Here is a 7737-nt window from a genome sequence, read left to right as displayed (position 1 = left end):
TTACTATATCATCATCATCATCGTTTAACGTCCGCTTTCCATGCTAGCATGGGTTGGACGATTTGACTGAGGACTGGTGCAAACGGATGGCTACACCAGGCTCCAATCTAATTTGGCAGAGTTTCTACAGCTGGATGCCCTTCCTAACGCCAACCACTCAGAGAGTGTAGTGGGTGCTTTTACGTGTCACTCGCACGAAAGCCAGTCAGGCGGTACTGGCAATGGCCACGCTCAAAATGGTGTATTTTGTGTGCCACCGGCACAAGAGCCAGTCCAGGGGCACTGATATGTATATATATATATATATATATAGATAGATATTAATCGAAGTGTACAGTATTATATATCCATTATGGTTGATGTTACCAATTGGTTTTGCACTGGGGGTTCAACAGGGTGTTAGATATCAGTCTGATTATGTAACCTTGCACTCTTCAGAAATGGCTGTTACAGAATGGAACATGGTAACTGCTCTCTATTGTTGGAGGTGAACAGATACATTTGGTTTGTGGTTGGTGTGATATATAGGGATTCAAACCCCAAATATAAGATGTTCTGTTAAGGATCACAAATAAGCCATCACGGTTTCATGTGATTGATCTATAAATCAACCAATCAGCGTGAAGCTGTGGCATGATCTGTTTCTTTGGGTGATCTAGAATTTGTTCTCTTTTCATCCTTTAAAGACCATTTGGTGCCTAACTCAGCCAGATGGCCTTGGCAGACCTCTAAGACCAGACAGCCTCAAGCACTTGCATAGACTACCTTGGGCACTCACAGAAGGCGAACCACTAAGAAAAGAGCACCTTGGACATTCGGACAGATCATCTTGAGCAACAAACAACTTTGGACAATCAAACACGATATTAAACTTTTACAAGACTCAGTAGTTTTTTCTTCTCAGTCACCAGTTATATTACCAGCATCTTTCTTTTGTAAACAGTCAATGCAGTAAATCACGTCTAGTAATGAATATGTTAGAAGTTAAAAATTCATGAGTTTATACATGCAGCCAGCTAGATCACATGATGGTTTTGTAGGTGGAAACTGAAAGAAGCCTGTCGTATATACACACACGTGTGTGTGTGTGTGTATTTGTCCTCCCACCGTTTGACAAACGGTGTCGGTATGTGTACGTACCCACAACTTAACTGTTCGGCAAAAGAAACCGATGGATTAAGTACCAGGCTTTAAAAAAAAATGTCCTGAGGTCGTTTCATTCAACTAAAAGTTCTTCAAAGCGGTGCCTCAGGATGGTCTTAGTCTAATGATTGAAACAATCATTAGACTGCTCTCCCCACACGCACATGTAGGGAGGGCAGGGATTAGTCATGTAAATCCTGTCCATTACTAGACAAATATTTCATTTTATCGATCCCTGAAGAATGAAAAGCGAAGTTGTCTTCCGCAGGATTTGAGCTCAGAACCATAAGAAATACCAAATGACATTTTCCCCCAATGACCAAACAAACCAGTTAAATTACAATTTCTTTACATGCACACAAAGGCTAAAATAAAGGAAGAGTATATATGTAATAACATTTCCAGATTTGCCATATTTTGTTTATATCGTTTAAGTTATTTACTTCTCTTCTGTCACAGCCCTAAATTATTCGTAATTTTATGAATATTTGTTGAAAAAAAAAAAAAATCTCGAGAATACCATTTAATGCGTATTCTTCGGAGTACTTTATGTATTAGCGATTGTGTATAATTTTCGTCTCTTTGATATTTACCTTAAAGTATTATAAGAGTGTTCTCCCTTGTATCATACTTTTTTCTGAAGCTCTGTCAGTTCTCAGGTGTCTTTGCAAGCGTCTGCACACACACACACACACTCTCTCCCTCTGTCTGTCGTAATAAAATGTTTATTCCTCTTTTTCTTTGTATGGTGTTTGTCTAAAAATGGGAACAGAAACTTTGATGAGAATAGAATGTGAACGATTCAGCTGGATGAGCTGAGATAAAACTAAACAATTATGACAAATGAAGGAAAGCCAAATCTTAAATGCACATCCGAAGAAATTACGATATTGGGACATAAAATAATTTTCTGTTCCAATAAGAACTATATATGTATGTATGTGTGTGCATTCGTGCATGCATGCATACATGTATGTATGTACGTACGCACGTACGAATGTATGTGTGCGTGTATGCATGTGTACATATATATATATGTATGTACGTATGTCTGTATGTATGTTTATATGTATGTACCTACATATGTATGTAGGTATATGCATGCATATCTGTGTGTATGTTTGCATGTATATTTTCTTTTCTCTTCTTAATTTACACTTAATTCTAATTGGACACCTACCTAGTAGCAAGGTCGTAAATGAAATACTCTTTGTTTTGCTCACCATCTTTTACACCTTAAGGAAGTTTACTATTTTTTAAAATCTTGCAGATTTTTGTCATCTCAGATAATCTCGATCATTTGTAGAATATGAATTAAAGAGTCACATTCCTTCTCCAAGAACCAAAATTCAGTCATGCTTTTCTCCAGGCAGGTTGGTATATATATCCTTTCTACTATAGGCACAAGGCTTGAAATTGTGGGGGAAGGAGCGCCTGTCGATTAGATCGACCCCAGTATGCAACTGGTACTAAATTCATCGACCCTGAAAGGATGAAAGGCAAAGTTGATCTTGGCAGATTTTGAACTCAGAACTAAACGACGGGTGAAATACTGCAAAGCATTTTGTCCAGCAGGCTAACAATTCTGCCAGTGTAGGTTGGTATATATCCTATTGTTTCACTAACAATAGGTATAAAACAGGAAGAGTATCTTGGGTACTAGATTTGTAAACTCCTTATCAATTTTCCATACATGTTTTCTTCCTCCTGTATTTCCCCCCGGCTGCTTCAGTGTCACAATGCATGTTTCATATGACATAAATAAATTCTAAAGACCACAGCTACCCTCCTTGAATAAGTATAGTTAGTTTATATCTTCATTGATGTTCAACTTTCCATCAGAAAAATTGTTGGCCTCTTTCACCAGAACAATCATCATCTCAATCCAGAGTAATTTTCTGTAATTTGTTTATTGTTAATCTATATTTTTTTAATGTTGTACACATTTAACCCATTAATATATGAAAAGCTGTGTCTGGCCCACATATTCTACCAGTTTTATATTCAAACTGGCTAGATCCTGCTTCTCACAGCTTTCCTACAATGTCATTCTAAAAATATATGACCAAACCATTGAAATCTCAAAGCTATGAAATAATACATGATTAATTGAAAACAACGTGAATAATTTAACAGAATAATCCTGAATGCTAAAGGACTAATGTGAAAGTCTGAAAAATACCCACCAACACTCAGTTTAATAAAATTAACTGAACTGGCAGAATCAATAGGAAGTTGAACAAAATTCTTTGTGACATTTCTTCTGACTCATTGCATTTTGAGTTCAAATTCTGCGAAGTATCAACTTTGTCTTTCATCTTTCTGGTATCAATGTAATTGATTATCCTCCTCCCTCAAAATTGATGGCCTTGTACCTAGATGAGAAACAATTATATAAACCACTTTCAGTATTGAAAATCCATTCAAAAATACACAACAGTTGTCAACTTCACTTAAACATTTATACTATTTTGTGTCAAGAATTTTGTTGCACCAACTGCGACGTTGGTCATTGACGAAATTTCCACAAGAGTGATGAAATGAAAATTTTGACACCAAATAATAAACGTTTAAATGAAGTTAACAGTTTTTTGTATGTTTGCTAGGCAAATACAATTCTGAAATTATATAAGTAAAATAGTAAAATATTACCATATGCTCTATTTGTTACAGTAGCGACGGTGCTGTTGCTGTTGATGAAGCTAATCTATCTTCATTTAGTAGACTTATGATCAAAGATGCTCCAGCGTGACCATCGTTCTCTCTATCAAAGGTTACAATCCAATATGTATGAGGTGCATTCAAAATGTATCCGATTTTATTTTTTCTCTTGCTAAAACTAATGCCACATGGGCAAAATATTTTGGGTTGGAAGTGACATCATTCATCTTGTGCTTGCATGAAAATTTTAGTGCCAGTAGGCCATGTAAGTTCTTGGCTGTTTAGAATACAGATGTGTAGTGTGTGCTTGTCAGATTTTCATTTTCACACACACTGAGCAGAGATGATAAACCTATGTCTCATCACCAGCGATGATGGTCTTCATGAAGTCTGGGTCATGGTTTTGCACAATCCAGCATATCCTGAGTTATTTCCATACAGAGTTGCTTCTGTTGCTCCACCAGCACCTTTGGGACAAATTTTACCAACACTCTCTGCATTCATAAATCCTCCATTAAAATGAAACGTACTGATCCTTTGCTTATCCCTACTTTGTGAGCAATTTCTTGGATTGTTACATGATGGTCTTCCATAGGTATTTGCCAAACCATCTCCATCAGCCCCTCATTTTGGATTGTGGATGGCCTGCCTGAATGTGCCTTGCTCTTCACTTAGGTGTGGCAATGTTTGAAGTGGTTGTGCCATTCCTTGATCTGAGTTTTGCTCATGGCGTCATTACCAAAGGTCTGCCGAATCTTGTGTATGGTTTGAGCATGAGTATCACCAAGATTTTAACAAAATTTGATGCAAAATGTCCGGTTGCTGCATTTGGTGAAAATGAAAATCTGATAAGCATACATTACACATCTTCACCAAGGGCGTAACAGCTGGAAACTGACATGACCTACTGGTGCAAAAATTTCCAAAGTAATTTTCTTTCTTTTTTTTTTTGTGCACGAGAAAATTCCTAACTCTAGTCTACAAGTGCAGTCGTGACTGTGTGATAAGAATCTTGCTTCCTAGTCATATGATTCTTGGTTCAGTCGCACTGCATGGTATGCTGGGGGAAGTGTCTTCTACTATAGCCCCAGGCCGACCAAAGCTTTGAGTGGATCTGGTAGACGGAAACTGAAAGAAACTCGTCGTATGTATGTATCTGTGCGTGTCTTTGTCCCCTGACTACCGCTTGACAACCGGTGATGGTGTGTTTACGTCCCCATAACTTCGCCGTTCAGCTAAAGAAAACGATAGAATAAGTACCAGGTTTTAAAAAAATAAGCACTGGGGTCGATGCATTCGACTAACAGTATTCTTCAAGACGGTGCCCCAGCATGGCCGCAGTCTTATGACTGAAACAAACAAAAGATAAACGATAGGAATACACATACACATTTTAACTTCACACCACCGTGGAGAACACGTGTATAAAAGAGCGGATCTAAAGGAAACATAACTCATCTTCACTGTATCACTAATTCCTATATTTTATATATGTATATATGGTATTATATTTGTAAGTAGTGGTATGTAAAATTAAATCAAATTGTAGAACTTTTAATACGTATCAGAGAGTGTATATAAAATTTCTATGTTAAACCTTATCGTAATTTCAAAGTTGACAACAGACATTGCGGCGAAGAATTGTATTAGCTAGCGTTCACTGTAACCGGATGTTTACAACGCGTCGTCATCGATACCGAATGCGGTGCATTAACAATTATTTAAATAAAAAATTCTCCAGTGATTTCTTTCGCCAGCATAAAACTGAAAGTCATACATAAGGAAGGATCTTTGACTGCTATATATATATTAATAAATATATCCATTCTTCATAGTATCAGATACTCTCTACGCGGTCCGTTAAATCACTAGCAGACGTGTAGCAAGAAGGGGTGAGATGGTGGGTAGCTGTCCCCCCCCGCCACGAACGCAGAATATCCTCCGTCTTGGCTAGCCTCTCACGCCTGTTAATTAAAGTGTGGTTGAGTACCAAATGTGTCTTTGCATTTTGATGCGCTGATAAACCTCGACACGCACTGACCAACAAGTAATGAATTACATAATATAGAATCTAACTACCTGTCCCCACCTTTTCCCCCCACCCCAGCTCTCTCTCTCTATATAATCCTTGTATAGCTCAACCAATGAATTACTAGCAACTAAAAAACTGCACGTGAAATAAATAGGAAAGAACGAAAGGAAACGAGATTAAACTAGAAAGTTAATCCGTTGCCAAGGTTACCACGTGCGCACTTTTCAAACAAACAACTCAAGCAAGCATCCAGCTAAAACTAAAGCTAAACAACTAAGGTATGTATAATTGCATATATTATGTGCGTATTTGTGTGTGTATATATACATACGTACATACATACATACATACATATATATATACATACATACATACATACATACATATATGCACACATACACACACGGTATGTATATTTTGGTTGTCTTTCTGAAAGTAGTTGAAACCACTCTGAACATGAAACCACTCTGAACATGATTAATTTGATTAAATTTACTTATTAATTAATAACAACTTTCTCTCTGTGATTAATGTGTGTACGTGTGTGTGTACATACATCACACAGTTGTATCCTCGTTACACGAGAAAAGCCATTGCCAAGAAGATTGAAATGATTCATGATTGTTGCCATGTGATGCCCTTATATGACTTTTAAGCCCGCCCAAGCTTTTACACATTTTATTATATACATACACACGCGTTCACACATTCATACATACATACCTGCATGCATGCATGCATTCATTCATGCACGGCTGGCCATAGGGTTGCTGGCACCGAGCAAGCTGAACTTTGGTGTGTACAAGCTGACCGTCGTGAAAATTCTTTTGTCTTTGTCACGCCCTCCTCCGTGGCCCCGAGCACATGGTGCCCAGGTCAACTCTCTGAGTTGTTGGTACCTTGAGCCGGCTCTGTATGAATGCATGCATACATACACACACACACACACACACACACACACACACACACACACACACACACACACACACATATAAATGAGTAACAAAGATATATAAGTGTCAGTTCATTATGGACACTTATACGTCATTGTTACTCATATTTTACTCACCTACCCTGGAATCTGCACTTTGGAAGTTTTATGGAAAGTATCTTTCCATACTATATCCGTGGAGTAGCTGATGATAGAGGTGTGTTGGATTGTTGGTATGGCTGTTATTGCATGTGCGGAATAGTTTTATAAGACATCCAGTTGATTTATATAAAGTACATGTCTGAACAAACAAGAGCGGATTTGTCCACTAAGTTAGGACGTGTTATCTTCATACACTACAAGAATATCAGGTGGGGAATTCTCCATAGTGTTTGAGATTCACCTGATATTGTCCGAGTGTGCAGATTAGTTCGTTCTAACAAGGTACCTCAATTTAAGTACCTTATTCAACTGAATCTAAATTATGTTTTGCATAATATGTGCATATATATATATATATATATATATATATATATATATATATTAATAACCAGAGTACAGAAAACACACAGGCCACATAGAGAACATTTTCCTTCATCAGCTGCCCCCATTCTAACACAGGCATTTCGAAGAGTTAGAGCAGAACGCATTGTTAAAATGGCTCTTCCCACGGACCACAAATTAAATTTGTATACAGAAATTAAATTTGTACGATTGAGGAATGTAGTGGTGGACAGAAAACAAGACAGGAAAACAAACGGAAAAGAAAACAAGACAGGAACTTCTATGCTGTAGTAGAGGCAACATGTTCTTTGTCTATCTCCTTAACTTCTTGGAGATTTCAGGTGTAATTATACTAATGTGTCCATCTGTTCTAATTTAATTAAATTCCATGTCTTTGTGCAGCCGAGGATTGCTCTGCATTTTAAAATTGATGTAATGATTGCATTGTTCAATTAAATGGAGTTGC

At 37.4% G+C, this 7737-nt stretch overlaps 2 long non-coding RNA genes across 6 annotated transcripts in view; one reads left to right on the top strand and one right to left on the bottom strand.

The window, feature by feature from the left end:
- LOC128249608 (uncharacterized) overlaps positions 1 to 5577 on the bottom strand; it is a 41048-nt gene extending 35471 nt beyond the window's left edge. The window contains exons 1-3 of one of the 5 annotated variants that reach the window (XR_008265717.1): positions 3796 to 5577; positions 3330 to 3518; positions 1737 to 1899 (exon numbers count right to left, since the gene is read on the bottom strand). This is a non-coding gene — a long non-coding RNA (uncharacterized LOC128249608). The remainder of the gene's footprint in view (positions 1 to 1736; positions 1900 to 3329; positions 3519 to 3795) is intronic. The other 4 variants (XR_008265721.1, XR_008265718.1, XR_008265720.1 and 1 more) reach the window with 4 other exon arrangements.
- Positions 5578 to 5886: 309 nt separating this feature from the next.
- LOC128249609 (uncharacterized) overlaps positions 5887 to 7737 on the top strand; it is a 27531-nt gene continuing 25680 nt past the window's right edge. Inside the window, exon 1 of the long non-coding RNA XR_008265722.1 lies at positions 5887 to 6114. This is a non-coding gene — a long non-coding RNA (uncharacterized LOC128249609). The remainder of the gene's footprint in view (positions 6115 to 7737) is intronic.

The sequence above is a fragment of the Octopus bimaculoides genome, chromosome 16 (assembly GCF_001194135.2).
Source record: "Octopus bimaculoides isolate UCB-OBI-ISO-001 chromosome 16, ASM119413v2, whole genome shotgun sequence".
In the NCBI taxonomy this organism is placed as follows: Eukaryota; Metazoa; Mollusca; class Cephalopoda; order Octopoda; family Octopodidae; genus Octopus; species Octopus bimaculoides.
This window is presented reverse-complemented; position numbering and strand designations above follow the sequence as displayed.